The sequence below is a fragment of the Heterocephalus glaber genome, unplaced genomic scaffold, assembly GCF_053883595.1.
Source record: "Heterocephalus glaber isolate CG9 unplaced genomic scaffold, H.glaber_assembly_v1.0 deba00000347, whole genome shotgun sequence".
In the NCBI taxonomy this organism is placed as follows: Eukaryota; Metazoa; Chordata; class Mammalia; order Rodentia; family Bathyergidae; genus Heterocephalus; species Heterocephalus glaber.
This window is the reverse complement of record NW_028258143.1, coordinates 44,989,384-45,007,002: the sequence shown is the minus strand read 5'-3', so window position 1 is coordinate 45,007,002 and position 17,619 is coordinate 44,989,384. Positions and strand designations below refer to the sequence as shown.

Below are 17,619 nucleotides of genomic sequence, written 5' to 3'. Positions count from 1 at the left end.
AGGTAGCAGTATCACCAGGATACAGATGAGAAGGCTGTGGCTCAGCTTCCACCCCTTTAGTTTTGAGATTTGAAGTTTTCCTTTCAAAAGCACTGGCATATTAAAAAGTCAGACAGTTCTTTTGTTTGACAAAGAAAGCTTTGTTGTGACTTCCTTCAAATTCACTCTGTCTTTTCTAAGTCTGTATGATCTTGTGCTTATAAATAGAAAACTAATTTTGGGAGGTTCCTAATTATTAAATAAAGTCTTTTATGTAAAAGATGTGTAACAATCTGGCAAAATTTTCATTGTATGAATTTTAGAATACATACGTACCTTTTCTAATCCACTTTTCTAATAAATACCATAATTGGTTTCATATTTCATAATAGTTAAAAAAAAATATACTTACTAACCTGCATGGAATAGGCATTTATGCTGGTATTGAATTGTTGAATGATTCCTCAAACAAATGTCTTTTCTATTCTGTAACATACTGGAATGAATTTTTTTCATATTTTATTCCTTGTTCCATGAACACCTATTAATAATTTCATATAGAAACTTCACGTGGAAATTATAACAAAATCTCTTGAAGTAGAACATATTTTCATCATAAATTTTAGATTTCAGCCATTTAGCTTTTTGAAATAATGATTTCAATCACTTAGCTCTTTAAAGATGGCAATACAGATCTTATGTAAGAACATAAATAAGTGCAAAACATTATAATAGGCTCACTTGTTGCATAATAAAATTATGTTGAATTTGTGAAAGGTTTAGTTTTTTTAGTGCTAAAAATCTGATGATATTAAATTGTCTTTTTAAAAATTATTTTTGAAAAGTTTGAGGCTTGCCTTTAAAAAGGTTTATAAATCATTACAATGAAGCAGCACTTTTTTGCAGCTAAAAGAAGTTCCATTTAGTTTTACAATTTTAATAACTCTAGAAGGATTAAATTCGTGCTCTCAAAGTTATGAATCTTCTTTCGTTGGGAGGTCTGGTCCATAAGGGTAAACTGAAAAGTTTCTGCTTCTTAGTAGGATTCTGGGAGCTGATGATCTCATGATTGCCCTTAGTAAAAAGTGAATGTTATGCTCATTTTTTTCCCCCCCCAAATTGGGTGGCTAATGATCCCTGTTTGGAAGTAGAATGGAATTTCAGGGTAAGGAATGTTTACTAGTGGGAAACATAGGGTGTGTCTTCTAGTGGAATGTTCACTCCAAGGAAAGGTTCCAGGTTAATTTTTCTAAAAATTCATCTTACGCAGGGATGTTAGAGGGGCAGTGTCTGCAGGAGGAGACTGTATGCTCAAAAGTGTTTTCCCATAAATTAAAAAATCAGTGTTACAAATATTTAATGCTAGAAGCTTCATTGAGCAAATTTTTAAGTAATTTGAAAAGGGAAAAATAATGTCTTTTTCTTCATGACATCTAATGCTTAAGGCATTTTACATAAATTTTCATATAAATATCATGTGATTAGTGTTCAATTTGCAATTTAAAGAAATTGAGGCTTGGAGTTTGAGTAGTTTGCTCTCAATTACATAGTAAAGGAGTCTAAATTTGGCCCTGAGTCTTTTGAGCTTGTGTTAGTTGTTTCTTAATCATGATCCTGTGGTGAAGAGTGTGCTCAGGAGCCACTGGGTATTGGTTCTGGAAATGCATTTATTCCTTACTTAAAGAAGTGTGGTTGTTTGTTTTTATCACAAGGTTATAGATTATTGAGTTCATTGGCTTCAGGACTTTACATAGTGAGAGAGGCCAAGAAATTTCAACCTCCAAATATGCCACCATGATATCCTATTTTAGTCGCCAGATGCTTAAGGAAGCTTTATTCTGCTATAACTTTATCTGTGAAAACCAGACCTGCTTAAGAAAACATAACTTCCTTCCATTTCCTCCCTGGGTTATCATTATCTCAGAAGACTGAAGAATGCAACCACAGGGGAGTGGGCTTTCCTTACCAGAATTATTCAAATTCCAAAGAAAGTTTCTTTTTCTTTTTTTTTTGGTACCGGGGATCTTACTCGGAACCTTGCGCTTGTGAGGCAAGCAATGCTTGTGAGGCAGGCAGCGGAACCACTGAGCTAAATCCCAGGCCCCAAGGAAAGTTTTTTGACTTTAGGATTGTACTAACTTGATGGGTATTAGTTCAAGCAAGCTTAGCATGCTTGAGGCCCTGGATCCTCAGCACCACAGACAAACTGCAAAGATTAATTGAGCATGTATCTGATTCATTTTGATACTGTAATATGAATGTTTATTATCAGCTTTTGGTTTCAGAAAACAGGACAAAAGCTGGCAGTTTTTAACATAAGATAATTTAATAAAACTGGATTTGTTGCTTATAAAAAGCTTGGCAGTCTGTACCTTCAGGTTTGATGATGCCATTCATGCTGCCAGCTAAGAGGCATGCTGTCTCTGCTACCACCAGGAAGGTAGAGAAGCTGCTGGTTGAACATAATTGTGATCCAGGCATCACAAAGACAGCATCACACATGGTGGCGCAGAAGCCACCCTCTGCATGTTGGATACTTCTGAGCTGAAACATAACAAAACCCTTTCTTTGCTTTTCACACCTATAAAATTAGGGATTTTAAGTGGAATGTTACTGCAGTTCAAAGTGCAGTGGCCCTGCTGAGCTCACTTCCTCCTTTCTAATCTCATGCCTGCATATCTGATTATCAGACTCCTGGATGTGAGGGAGCCCTGGAAGAAAAGTGTGTAGTGTTTTTGCCTCTGTCATTCAGGAAGGCACAGGGGCAGGAAGTTGGTATTGAGGTTAACCTATACCAGTTTAAAAAAAAAAAATCATAGCAGTGGAATGAGAATTTGCTTTATTTCCATGATACATTTCCTGAGCTGCTTCACCTCTGGCCCTTATTAAAATGTCATCTTTGGTCTTTTGGTCCTGTCATTTGGAAAACTTTCATCTTTCACATTTCAGCAGTCTGAGTAGGCACATACATAGTTGACAAGTGGTTTTGTTTTAATCCATGCCATTAAATACTTTGTTGGTGAAAACTGTTAGACTACATACTTGATTAGTATATGCAGTAAATTTCTTTTTGGTAAGATAGATATTATAGTATGTAGAGCAAGGGACACTAGAGCCAAGCTGCAGCTCTCAACTGGAAAATTTCAGGAAAAATGGCAGATATACAAGAGTGTTCTGTGTCCATTATATCTCTAGGAGACTATTTGGCAGAATACTATAAGATAGGCTACACAGAATGAAATCTATATGTACAATACACAGTTACATGACCCTATTTACATAAGTTCAGTTTTGCTTTTTGCTATCAATTCTAATGGGCATTTTCCTTTGGATGGTAAATTAATAAGCTGATTATTTCAAGTTGTGTGGACGTATATAAGGGAAGGAAGTTATTTCTAGGCTAGAATTGTATCTTTTAGCATTGTTTTTAAGTCAAGTGCCTAAAACTATCAAAAGTTTAATTGGTTTCTGGAGAGAAGTAGATAATCCTCCAAAACATTTTCTATCAATGATTGATAATATCTTACATAAACCATGTTCACATCTCTGGAGTTCTTTGTGTAGTCTATTTTCTTCTTAAAAACTTATGTTTACTGGGCAAGTGTTAGATACCAATGTGCAATTTAAGAGAAATAATTGAATGATGCCCTTTGTTCCTATTTAATTACAAAGAGAACTTGTATTTTTTTTCTTGATATTAATGTTTTTATGTCCCTCATGTGTTTCCTTGCAGTGCATTTGAATGTAGCAAGAAAAGTGGTAAACTAAACAGCTGGCTGTTTTGGAAGTACTTGCAATTATGTAATCAGCCCAGTATGTATAAAATATCCATCAACTTTAGGGCAGAAAAGTAAATAGTAGATGAGTTGAGAATTATCTAGTTACACTCAATTATTATTTATTTTTGAATAGTGTCCTCTGTAAAGACAACTGCAGGGGTGGAATTGCAGTGTCTACATTTTGATATGAGGAGCAGGCTTCATGTAGGTTAAGAAGTGACTGTCTTATATTCTCACTTATTTGGAAACCTGAATAGACATAACACAAATGCTGAAAATGTAGACTTTTGAGAATTAATAGATTAGCGAAGTATTCAGGACCTTCCAAACTTCCACACTATGACAAACGTATTACACCTCCCTCTGTTTCCTCTCCATTGTCCTCACTCCTGAAGAACACTGGGTTTCCTTTGGAAGTGACTCGTTCTCCTTAGCAAGGGGAAACCCTGGTTCTACCCTGCACTCTGATTGTGCTTCATATTCTACCAGCTCTATAGGGCAGGTTCTGTACGACCCAATAAGATGCCTGACCAAACACCCTTGCCTTTTCTCTCGGCTGCCATCTACCCTCAGGCCCTCTCAGTCCTCATTAACCTTTTGTAGTCAAGATCTCCTTTAAAATGGGGCATCTGATTGGTATGGCAACATCATACCCTGTGTTGTTATGTGTGTGTGTGTGTGTGCATGTGTTGTATTATATCTCTACTCCTGAAAAGCACCATTCCTTTTGTTACTGACTGGAATTACCATGCCTCTGAACTTATAAATACAGAAATTCTACTCATTCTACAAGTTCTTATTCTTCTAGCTATTGTGCTAGTTTTTTTCTGTTATCCTATATATTGCTTGAACATTTAGAAATTTTTTTCTAGTGATCTGATTTTTCTGCTTTTATTTCTCTGTTCAGTTCCTTGCAATAGTTGCCTCGATTTCAAGCTTTCTTTTTTGTTGTTGTTTTTGTTTTTTGGGATTTTAAAATTTTGTTTTGTTTTTTTTGAGACAGGATGTCGCTATGTAGTTCAGACTGTCCTTGAACTCACTATGTAGCCCAGGCTGGCCTCAAACTCACAGCAAACGACTTGTCTGACTTGTCTCAGCCTCCCCAGTTCTTGGGATTACAGGTGTGCGCGACCATGCCCAGCTCAGTTTCAGGCTTTTCTTTCTTCCCAGATAGACTTTTACCCAACTTTAAAACTGAATCAGCCTGCTCAGGTGTGGTGGCACGCACCCGTAATCCCAGCACTTAGGAGGCTGAGGCAGGAGGATTGATTGCGCAAGTTGGAGGACAGTCTAGGCTACAACATAGTGAGTTCAAGGTCAGCCAGAACTAAATGGTGAGACTGCCTCAAAACAAAACAACAACTGAGTCAGTGTTGCAGTTACTTTTCTTGTTACTGAGACAAAATACCTGACACCCAAATTAAAGAAGGAAAGGTTTATTTAGCTCATGGTTTGTAGAGGTTTCAGTCCATTATCAGCTGGCTCCAAGGCAGGGTAGCAGGCAGTGGAGAGAACAGTTGAGATTACCACAGGTCTTTCTATCCTTTATATATTATCCAGGCTACTTACAGCAGGTTGCACTCACACCCTTAATACTACTGTCCTTGAGCCAAGCACTGCACCATGAATCCATCCCAGTGTCACACACACTAGATCCAGCCACCTCTGAGAAAGCCCCACCTGTGACTGCATGAGGCTTTGAGGGGACATCTAGACACGATCCACAACAGTGAGCCTGAATTACAGTTCCTCCTATTTCTGTTCTCCAGCTGATAGGTGTTACTGGAGGGAGAAAGTGGGCCTCGATCACCTAGAGGTAGACTCTGCATATATCTCATGATTTTCATAATTTCCATGGAAGCTAATTTTTATTACCACCATGTAGATTAAAAAAAAAAAAAGTACAACCCAGTGGCAAAGAACTTGCTTAGCATGTGTGAGGCACAGAGTTCAATCCCTAGCACTGCAAAAACCACAAACAAAAACAAATGTAAAGTTGTATTAAAACCTATGTCAAGCATAGTACCACAAAGGATGTAGCAGTTCCAAATGTCTCATCTGCACGTCAGTCTTTCTTAGAGAAAAACGTCTTTTCTTCTGATTGTCAAACAGGATTTCTTGGACTCACTGTGGACCAGTTTTTTAAAATTAATTTTATTGGTACATTTTAGGTGAGGTAATGATCACATTCATCATAGGGATTTTGTACCTGCACGTGATGTATCTTAATTCTTTTTTTTTCCCACTCTCCTCCCCTCCCTTCAGCCCCTCTTTCCCTCCTTATTTATAAAAGCTTTGTTTCCATTTTTTTCTTTTCCCTTCCTTTTCTCTTTCCCCCTCCCTAGTTTTCTTTGCCATTTGAACATTTTCTTCCTATTTCACAATCCCCTTCATTGGAAGAAAGATAGCCTCTTTAATAAATGGTGCTGAAAAGACTGGCTTTCCACATCTCGAAGACTAAAACTAGACCCCTGTCTCTCACCATGTACTAAACTAAAATGGAAATGGGTTGAAGATCTAAATATTAAAACAGTAACACTAAATCTGCTGGAAGATAGAATAGGTAGAACTCTCGGACCAATTTTAAGCTGGTCCCCAAAGTAGTACCAACCCCTAGTTGGTTGGGGGTTGGATTACTGTCATTCTATGCTGCTGTTGTAAGATCTTGTTACTTAGGTTAGGCTCATCAGGACCAACTTATGTGGATAAATTCTTGAAGTCAGTCCCATGTAGACCCTAGGTCTGCTAACCTGTGTAAGAAGTATGAAATGGGCAAAGCACCTGATAAATGTCTACAGTGACTATTTCTATTCACTATAAAAGTATAAAGGGTATCATGCATATTCAATTTTTTTTTTTTTTTTGTACCAGGGATCAAACTTGGGTCCTTGCACTTGTGTAGCAGGCGGCGAAACCACTAAGCTAAATCCCCAGCCCCTGCATATTCCATTTTTTTTGTGTTACTGGGGATTAAACCCAGGGTTCCATCACTTTTTATTTTATTTTGAGACAGTGTCTTGCTAAGTTGCTCAGGATGGCCTCCAACTTATGACCCTCTTGCCTCGCCTTCTCAAGTAACTGGGATTACAGGCATTCATTCACCTCCATACCTGCAGATTTTCAAATTTAATAGTTCATTTAGGTTTGTCATAGAAACTTAGAAATTTCATGAGAGAAGACTGTATGAAATCATGAAATAGTTTTGTTGGGTTTATTCAGAAACCTCATATGGAAATAGAGAAGGTATTATAATAATTCCAAGATAAGATTTTTAAGAGATTTTACATATGTACACTGAGAAGCTCAGGGTGCTCTGTGCTACAGTTCACAGTTTGTATCTGTGAGGGTTTTGTTTATGCATATTTTGGTGTTCTTTTTTTTTTTTTTTTAGTGATACCAGGGATTAAATCCAGGACCTTCACATTGAGCTACATCCCTTTTTTATTTTGAGACAGTGTCTCATTAAGTCACTCAGTTGCCCTGGCTGGGCTTTGAATTATAATCCTCCTACTTCAGCCTCTGAGAATACTGAGATTACAGGCATGTACCACCACACCCGGCCATATAGTTTATCTTGAATGTTCCTCAAAGGCCAGTGTGTTGAAGTTGAAGGCTTGGCTCATGCTGCATTACTGGGAAATGGTAGAGATGTTAGGAGATGGGCCTCCTGGAAGAAATTTAGGTCACTGGGGACGTGCCCTTGAAGGAGATAATGGAACCTTAGCCCTTCTCCCTCTTCCCCTTACTCCTCCCCTCTCTCCCTTTCCCACCTGCTCCCCTCCTCTCTTGTTTCTTTCTCTCTCATTCCTCCACCCTCTTCCTTTCTCCCACTCCTGGCCTTCATGAGGTGAAGTTGCCTCCTCCATCTGGTGCTCCTATGAGCATGTATTGTGCTGCCATATGCTCATAGCAACAGGGTTAAGTAACCATGAACCAAAACCTCTGAAAGCAGAAGCCCAAATAACCCTGACTAATGTACCCAACAACTGAGGGTGTAGGTGAGCAGGAGCTCAGAGGGTTCACCAGGTAGTCTGCGGTGGATGGCACATAACAGATACTAGGGTATTCACTTGGAGGCTCAAGGTATAGAACAGGGTATGCAGGAATGGAAAAGGCAAAAGAAGTTATATCCACAAGGTGAATGTGGAACAACTGGAGCACCAGCTTTACTGAGGTATAATTGATAAATAGAAATTATGTGTATTTAAAGTAAATAACATTGTTTGATACTGTGTTTACATTTGGGAAATTACAGTTTGACCGTCCCTACTCTGTAACTCCATAATCCAAAATCCTAAACTTTCTAAGTGACTACACAGCATTCCAAAATTTAGATTTGTGGAGCATTTTGGATGTCAAAATTTTGGATTAAAGATGCATAACTTGTAAAGTGTATGCTAATATTTCAGAAGTTGAAAAATTCTAAAACCAGAAACATTTCTGGTCCCAAGCATTTTGAATAAGAGATACTGACCTGGTACTATCATTACCTCCCTCAAATTAATTAACATTACCTCACATGGTTACAGTTTTGCATGAGTGTGTTTATGTGTGTATTAGTTATCTTATCTGTTGCTGGGACAAAACATCTGACTTACACAATTTAAAAGAGAAAAGGTTTAATTTTGCTCATAGTCTCAGAGGTTTCAGTTCTTGGTTGGCTGGTTCTGAGGCACAAACACCATGGCCGAAGAGTATCGTGGTGAAAAGCTGCTTACCTTGTAACAGCCAGGAAGCAGAGGAAGAGAAAGAAAACCAAAGGGAGAGAAAGGGGCCAGGCCAAAGAATACACCCTTCTGGAGTGGTGTGCTTCCTTCTTCCTAATAGCCCCATCAACTGTGGATGGGTAGACAATCCAACGATCTGATCACTTTCCAGAAGCCCTGTCTCTGAACACAAGAGCCTTTTAGGGGACAGTTTTTTTAATTTAAACCGTAACAGTGAGTGGTAAGACCACTTGAGAGCTACCTTCTTAGCAAATTTTACATGTATGGTACAATATTAACTATAATCATCATGCTACACATTAGATCTCCAGAGTTAATGTTTTTTTAAAGGGGTTTTTTTTTTCCGCTTTACTTTTTTTGGTACTGGGAATTGAATCCAGGGCTTCGCGCTTGCTAGGTAGGCGCTGCACCACTGAGCTACATCCCTGGCCCCAGAGTTAATATTTGATAAGTCATATTATTACATTTAATAAGTTTGATATTTGTTTGTGTGTGTGTGGTACTGAGGATTGAACACGTACTGAGTTCTACCAATGAGCTGCATCCCATTCCTTTTTATTTTTATTTTGAGACAAGGTCTTGTTAAGTGGTCCAACCATGACTTCAACTTGTGCTCCTCCTCCTTCTGCTGGAATTATAAGATTATAGCACCATACTCAGAAAAAATTGATCTATCTTTTCTTGTCTGTCTCTGCCTGTCTGTCTGACTCTCTCCCTCTCACCTTTTAACCCTCTCTCCCTCTCTTGGAACTGGGGATTGAACCTAGGGCCTTCATACTGAACTGTATTCCCAGTCATTTTTTTAAAAAATTTATTTTGAGATAGGCTCTTGCTAAGTCTTTAAATTTCTTGGGCTGGGCTCAAACTTGGAATCCTCTGGCCTCAGCCCCTCAATGTGCTGTGATTAGAGGCATGTGCCAACATACTCAACATAAATTTGGTATTTCTGATGTGGAGATGTTTCAGGGAATGAATGACAAGGTCCTTGTGTTGATAGAGTAGGTACGAAGAGGCACTGAACTGGGTATGATGTTGAAAGCGCCATCATGCACACTGGCATTTACTGTTCTAGAAAGCACCCTGTGACTGACATGGATAAATGGCAGCACACCCGCATGGTGAGACTACTGCAGGAGGAAGCCTGATGGTTAATGAACTGGAGCCATACATTAATGTGAGAGGAGAAGGAGGAGTTCAGAAAGATGCTCTGCAGAGGCAACAGGAAGACGAGCAGACTCCATTTGAGAAGTTTGTAATGCAGATGGCATAATCAAGGAGAAGGAGAGATGGATTATGCCAAGGAAATAGGTAGGAGGGATTCCATAGAAAATGTTAAGAATGGCTTACAGAGCCTTCTGGGAATTGGATAGTGGTTTGAGAAGACAGTGAGGGTGGGTAGGGGCTGGTCAGAAAGAACCTGGGACAGTGCTGGGAAGTGCTGGGAAGCCATTCTGGGTGGTGGTTATGGGTCTTGGGTCTCAGCGAGATGGAGATGCAAGATGATGACTTTTCTTCAGGCTCTCTGTGCTATGATTGGAAGCTCCTTTGTTTCCTTGCTTATGTGTTTGTTTTCAGTGTTATTGCTGTTGCTTCAGGTACTCCTCCTGGGCCACCCCGGAAACTAAGCTTCTTATCTTTCTCTTAGCCATCTCCTATTTTGCCTGCCACTACTTATGTATCCAGTTTTCCAAAAATACTAGTCCCTCTAAAGTCCGTATTTCTTAATACTGTACCAATCCCACTTCCCAGATATATGGCAGTTACATTCTGCTTTATGTAACATGACTTTAAAATGTTTTATATTGGTGTAATTTTGTATTTGTGACTGGCGTGCATATTTTAGCATATTTCCTGTGCTACCCAGAAAGGAACCATACATTGTGTATGTATATAAATGCCTTGTGAGATAGGGGCAGTCAAAAAAAGGTTACAAACCCAGCATAAGAAAAGCCTTCTAGGGCAGGGGATTTAGTTCAGTGGTTCTGCCACCTGCCTCACCAGTGCAAGGACCCAAGTTCGATCCCTGGTTCGATCTATGTGTTGAAATATTCTTGATTCATTTTTCTATGTAGCAGTCAACTTTGGAAATATTTTTGGGCTTAAAATTGTAAATTGAACTTGAGACATCATCTAAAAATTTAGATTTAGTACTTTTTAAAAAATTATAGCCTCATTTCAGTTTCTCTATACCTTCATTTATCTGCTTTATATTGATCCGACATAAAACTCCCTCTTCTATGTGGTGGGGGAATTCCTCTAGCTATTTATTTCATATCAAAGCTATACCCCTTATCCCTAAACCAACTTCCTATTTTCTTCCGTATTGGTGGTGGTGGGGTGGTCCTCAGCTGTTTTTTTTGGGTTTTTTTTAAATTTTTTTATTTGTCTGTTTTTTACTTTCTTAGATCCAACCACCAGGGAAAACCCCTAATAAGCAGAAAGAGTAGTTAGATGATGACTGGAAGAGCTATTTATTTTTGTTACTATAGCAACTACCAGTAGTTACATTATCTCTCACTTTTGGGCCTCAGCTCATATGAAAATGTTTGGTGTAACTTCCTGAATTAACACCTGCTGATAGTTATGGCTCTATGCTGGCTCATGACGAAGAACTTTGTCTATTGTTTTTCCAAGAAATGGGGGGTGGGGGGTCCTAGCTCTTTCAGTATTTCACTACTTCTGTTTTTTATGGGGATCTTTACAAGTTTCTTCCAAAGTACTTTTCTGTCTCTATTTATTTTACTACTATAACAGGTAATTGATAATTTATTTTCTCACAGTTCTAGAGGGTGAGAAGTCCAAGGTCAAGGTGCTGGCATTCGGTGAGGGCCTGTTGTTTCTCTCTTTCTCCCTCTCCCTCACCCCCCACTGTGTGTGTGTGTGTGTGTGTGTGTGTGTGTGTGTGTGTGTGTATGTGTGTAGTACCGAGCATCCAAGCCTAGGGACCCTCACATGACAGAAGTTGGAGGCAAGAGAGCCTTTTAAAAACTCCCCATTGGTGCCACCTCCAGAACTGTTGCATTGAGGATTAAGTTTCTAACCTGAATTGGGAAGGGGCATGTTCAAGCCCAAACACTTGCATTTTATATGCGTAGACATCATTTGAATCTTTTGTTACCAGTGGAATCCAAAATTAAAATAATAAATCTTCTGTGTTCCCCAAGTACTGTATGAGTTGAAGTCTGGAAATAGGGCTAAGAGCAGTGTCATTATTCCTGGCCCCTGAGTGGATGTTCATTGAAGAAAAGAGTAAACATGTCACCAGTTTTAAGAATTTTCTGCCAAAAAAAAAAAACCCAAACAAAAAAAACAAATTTCCTTCCCTAACGGAATCCATAGTATAAAGAGGAAAATGGATAAGCATGTATCATATGGGGCTTCTATGCTGTGTCTGTGCACAGCCCCATCTAAGTGCTTAGCGAACAGAAGCTAGGGAGCCAGTACAGGCTAGGGAGGGGAGGGGAGAGATTGGGGATGGCTTCTCAGGGCCGTTAACAGTAGAACTGGCCCTCCCAGAGAGAATACTGTACAGTGGGTGGATGGGAATGCTCCACTGTGGAATTCACAAAGGTAGCTACACAAAAAATTATATATCTGAATCTAGCACTTTCTGTGTGCTTTAGTAGGGTGTAAGGAACTTGGAGAACTAAAGAAAGTATGAATTATATCTTAGAAGAATTTAAAATTTAGAGCTATAAATATAGATGCAAAAATAGAACAGTAAGACTATGTAGGATTATATAAATAGCAAGGGCTTTTTGAGTGACTTCTGTGTACTGCACACACACTGATAATCTATTTGAGAATACAAAGGTGTATAGATGTAAAAATGAAAACTTCACATCTTTGTTTATAACATTAAGGTGAGTGAAGTTAGAGCTAAGTGCTATAAACACAGACATGGGAAAAATTACCATGAGGTAAGAAGAGAAAGGAAGTCAGAGAAGATTGTTATCCAATTTAATTTGCTACTTTTCCTGCCTAAACTTAGATCTTGCTGTCTTCTCCTCATGGCCTGGCTCAGCACCTCTAGAAAGATACCTACTCCCATCATCAGTGTTTGATGGTTTGAAATTCATTCTTGTCTCTAACTTAGTAGCTTTCTCATTGCTTAGACATAGTACCCAACATCCCCAACAGAAAGGAGGAAAGGCTTAATTTGATCATAGTTTTAGTCCATGGTTGACTGGTTCCAAGGCAAAGACATCATGGGGTAAAGACATGGCAGAGCAGAGCTTCTTGGTTCTGTGAGAACTGGGGAGCAGAGCAGGAGAATGATGCCAGAGAAGATGGGCAAAGGAGCATGTATAGTATCCAAGGTCATACCTCCAAGACCCACTGGACACACTGAGGAGTATGCTTTACTAATCTGCTAGGTATTTTTTAATCCCAAAATTGATGGTCACATCTTATAAAATTATAATGTCTGAAGCCATTATCACTAAATCACATTATCAGTGATAATCACATTATCATGAAGCCATGTGATTGAATGTCTGGGGTGGAGGAAGAGTTTTTATTGTTTGGTTTTGGCACAGCCAGGATATATGCTTCTGACCACCCAGATTCCCTGAACTACTTTTGTCAGGCACACAGCCCATAACATAAGAGGCATGAGTCCTGCTTTTTCTAGATTATTACTGTGGAATTCTGAAAATACATAGTCACAATTGTGTACTCGAGGTTTAATCTTCCCTTTATGTAATACATTAAAACAATTGGAATGTTATGCATACTACTGAACTATCAATGTTATAATATTTTAAATACAACCATTTTAAGTGTGTCTTGTGGATGTTCTAGTTTTCTAGGAGATAAAGTTGTACTTGCAATGTATTTCCTTAACATTTCAACCAGTAAACTTTTTTTTTTTTTTTGTGGTACTGGGTATTGAACTTAGGACCTTGCTCTTGCAAGGCAGGTGCAGCACCACTGAGCTAAATCCCCGGCTGTTTTTTTTTAATAGTGTTAAAATATGCGTCACATAAAATGCAGCCATTTTAATATGTACAATTCAGTAGGATTTAGTGTGTGTGCAGTGTTGTGCAACTATCAGCACTCCCCAGTTCCAGAACATTTTCATCAGCCCAAAGGAAACCTGTACTCATTAAGTGGTCACTCCCTGTTCTCTCCTTCCCCAAACCATAGCAACTAGTAATCTGCTTTATGTTTGTTTTATTAATGTGAACACATTGATGTCTTTAATCTGCAAAATAATGGAAAAGTGGATTTGATCTTGGTTGCTTTATAATGCTTATAAAGTTATATTTTATTGATCAGTTCATTTATAATGCTTTTCTTTTTTTTATAATACTTTTCTATTCAGTTTATTAGAAAAAATTTTCTAGTAAGGTAAAGTTTTTAATTAACAGAATTAATTTAGGAATGAATTGCTGTATATTAGAAATTTTTATTTAATATGAAAATATTAGTAATTAATGGAGCAAGTGAAAACTCGTGAAGCTAAAAATAATTAGTAATAAATGTAGTAATAAATAAATTTTCTTAGTACTGAGAATTAACTGCCAGAATCAGTTTAGCTGTAAAGATCTTTCACAGTTTCCTGGATCTGTAGCAATTGAATATTGCAAAATATAAAAGGCAAAAAATAACTGGAACAGGGTGTGGTACCAGATGCCTGTAACCCCAGTTTGTCAGGCGGTCGAGGCAGGAAAATCTTAAATTTGAGCCAGCCTGCCTGGAGAACACAACAAGGCCCTGTCTCAAAATAATAAAATATGGCTGGAGGTGTAGCTGAGGGGTAGAGTACTTGTCTAGAGTGCATGAGGTCTCGGGTTCAATCCCCAGTCCTGGGAGGGGGGAGACAACCAAGCTGGGCCTGGTGGTACGTGCCTATAATCTCAGCATAGGAGCCTGAAGCAGGAGAATCATGAATTTGAGGCCAGCCTCTACTACATAGTGTGACCTGTCTTAAAACAACAAAATAAACAAAAAACCTGAGGAATTAGATGTGTTAACCAAAAATCTTTTTCCTAAATTGCAAGGGTAAAAGTCTCCTTTTTTCTATTGGATAATCTTGGAGACTTAAAAAAATTAGAAATAATGTGCATCTTTATATCTTTGATCAGTTTTAAAATTTAAATACATTGGAAATTAATAAAGTTCTTGATTACTTAGGGAGCCTATTTTTAATTTCTCGCAAAACCAGTAAACTTCCTGACTGTGCCCCTGAGATTACTGATTACAAATCTATTTTTCCTTCTGTTTTCAGCACTTTCACAGATAAACCCTTTGAAACAAAATCAGGGTGGATGATTTAATTTGGATCCCATTTGGAATTAAATTTATTTTTTAGCCTAATGAATATCAGTTGAGGTTCTAGAGTCAGACCTTGTACAGTTGGTTCAAAATTTTGCCACCCAAGTGTCCTGCCTCCTGCCTGACTCTGAAGCATGCTTACTCCTAACATACTCTGAAGGGCCTCGCAAGAAAGCAGAGTGCCTGTTTCCGTCCTTGTGAGAAAGAGACCTTGAGAAGCACTTTACCCCATGCCTGGTCTTCAGTAAGCACACAGCCAGTGGCAGCTGCTCCCTGACAGGAGGATGATATGAAAGCATTGTTTTATCTAAAAATTAACATTGCCCATATTAGCCCAACGATTCTAAGTTTGTTAGTTGCAATTTTATTTTTAGCAGCCTTTCCCAAAACTGTTCTGTCCTCTCTCACTAAGTAGTAACATACAACAAACACATGTTTCTTGTACATACATTTTACAGAGGACATTACATATGTGCAGCTTTTGTCAGATGGACGCAAGGAACCTGAAAAAAAGGCTTTTTGATTAAAAAAAAAGTCTAGTAAATTAATGTAGATATTACATGACTTCTCTTTGTGGTATTGTGATCCATGTAGAAGGTGTTGTACCTTAACTTTTGTGCTTTTAATTTTTTTTTTTTTTGGTACTAGGGATCGAACTCGGGACCTTGCGCTTGCGGGGCAAGCAGCGGAACCACTGAGCTAAATCCCCAGCCCTATGCGTTTAATTTTAAATGTAGTGAAAATTACTTTTATAATTAAAATTCAACATTGTGAAATTTATAACATTAAAGAGGGAAGCACATTATTACTCAGGCGAAATTCTGGAGAGATGGGTGTGTATTTAAATTTCTCCAGAGAGTAAGGAAACGCCCAGGGGAAAATGCACCACACAGGCAAGGTATTAAAGGGTGTCTGTCCTAAGGTTGGACTAAGTGGAAGAACAAATTACTGACTGAGAATTGTATTTACTCCTTGCTCATAGACCTCACAGGGTGACAGTGTGTCTCCTGGAAAACACAGCATCTCCATTCTGTCTGTCAGTTCCTTGCTTTGCCTTTTGGATTTCCACTGAGCCCGGCAAATAGACCTCAAATAGACTGGTGGCAGGTCGCAGTACCGCCCAGGACAAACATCATTTGGTTTCCAAATTTGGCCACAGGAGTGGAATGGTCGCTGAATAAATAGGAGCAAGACAGCTCTTGTCTGTTCTTTGTGGTGATGTTAATGTCTGCATCTTTGTAGAGCTCATAACCTACTATCCTGGGAGCCAAGGCAAATAATAATTAAATCTTCAAATAATGTGTAATTATTTATTATTTTCCTAGAGGAAATGACCCAGAAGGCGATCTAGATAAAAATCTCAAAACTTCCATGTGACTGCCTCTGAAGCCTTAAAATACACACACACACACACACACGCACGTGTGCATGAACATGTGTTCCCGTGCACTTAGGGTAACCAATAACTTCTGATAACTTAAACTTTTTTAAAGGAAAGAATTGCATGGTATGAATTTTGTTTTCAAAAAATGACTATTATAAAAGCCTGCTTATTTATGTTCTGTCTCTTTTTTGTTGTTGGGGGGGAGCATTACTAGGAATTAAATTTGAACCCAGGGCCTTTAGTCTGACTTACATCCCCAGCCTTTTTCAAACTTCTTTTAAATTTTGAGACAAGTTCTCACTAAGTTGCCGTGGCTGGGCTGTGATCTGCCATCCTCCTGCCTCACCCTCCCAGAGTGCTGAGATTAGAGGTGTGCACCACCACAGCGTCTGTTATGTTCTCTTGTGGGTGATCCGGACACTCAACGTTGGCCCTTTCTATGGTGTGGGCACTGTTCTGAGGACTGTACCGCATAGGAACCCAGTAATTTTTCACAGTAATCCTTTGAGTAGGTATTATTACTGCTCCATTTTATTGACTAGATTCTAAGATGAGCAAGGATAAATAACTTAGTGAAGGTAGGTCACACAGCCAGTTAATGGCAGTGCCAAGAATCAGATTCAGGATCATTGATGGTTTAATCTGTCTGCTAGCCTCTGGTTTTATACTCCTTCTGGCAGTTCCTGTCATGTTCATCATAATATTTCTAGATCTGAATACAATATTACTGCGGGGTTAATGACTAAATCACCCATAACATCTGAATTCTTCTACATTTTCTATGTGACTTTCCCTGGGAAGCCCTTTTCTTTGGAGCATTAAGACCACTTTTCTCTCTTTGCCTTTGCTATTTCTCCTAGGTGTAACCTTTTCTGACCCAACCAGGAAGGAAGGGAATCACTTTCCCAATCTTCTGCACTGCCCTTTCATTCATTCAGTGTTAACAATCTCCCATGTGGTAAGAGCTCAGTTAATGTTGAGTATCTTTCTGTCGACTGGTCCCTCGGCTTTTCCTATGTGTCTGAGGCTAACCCTTTCAGAAATATCTTAGCAGAAGCCCCAACATTATGTTTTTAAGTCTATTATTGGCAACTCTTGGACACTTTTCTTAGAAACAGATAGCAGTATTGGTGGGATCCAGTTGCTGGCCTAGAGTTTTCAGTGCTACTCTTCCAGGGACACAGAGGATACAGGGCTTAGCAGGATGAATTACTGGATAGCATTGAGAATTTCACCTGAAAGTCCAGAGTTTATTACTTCTGAAACCCTGGAAATTTTGGTAACACTGGTTTTCACGTCCCAGAGTGTTAATTAGCTAGGTCCAAGTAGTATCTACTACTGTTATCATTGGCTTTCTCTCCATTTGGCTGCAAGAATCCCTATGCCAGTATCTTCTAAACCAGACTCATTTCTTTTGCTGTGTCTGTGTTGCTATGTTAAAGAAATTGTTTTACAACCTTTAAAAGTTGCT

At 38.7% G+C, this 17,619-nt stretch overlaps 1 protein-coding gene across 14 annotated transcripts in view; it reads left to right on the top strand.

The window, feature by feature from the left end:
* Cobll1 (cordon-bleu WH2 repeat protein like 1) overlaps window positions 1-17,619 on the top strand; it is a 151,427-nt gene that overhangs the window by 46,359 nt on the left and 87,449 nt on the right. The window contains exon 1 of one of the 14 annotated variants that reach the window (XM_087199655.1): window positions 9,565-9,793. The exons of the other annotated variants lie outside the window; for them this stretch is intronic. The gene's annotated coding sequence lies outside the window, so the exon portion shown is untranslated. Of the gene's footprint in view, window positions 1-9,564; window positions 9,794-17,619 lie in introns of those variants that run through there. 14 annotated transcript variants of the gene reach the window in all.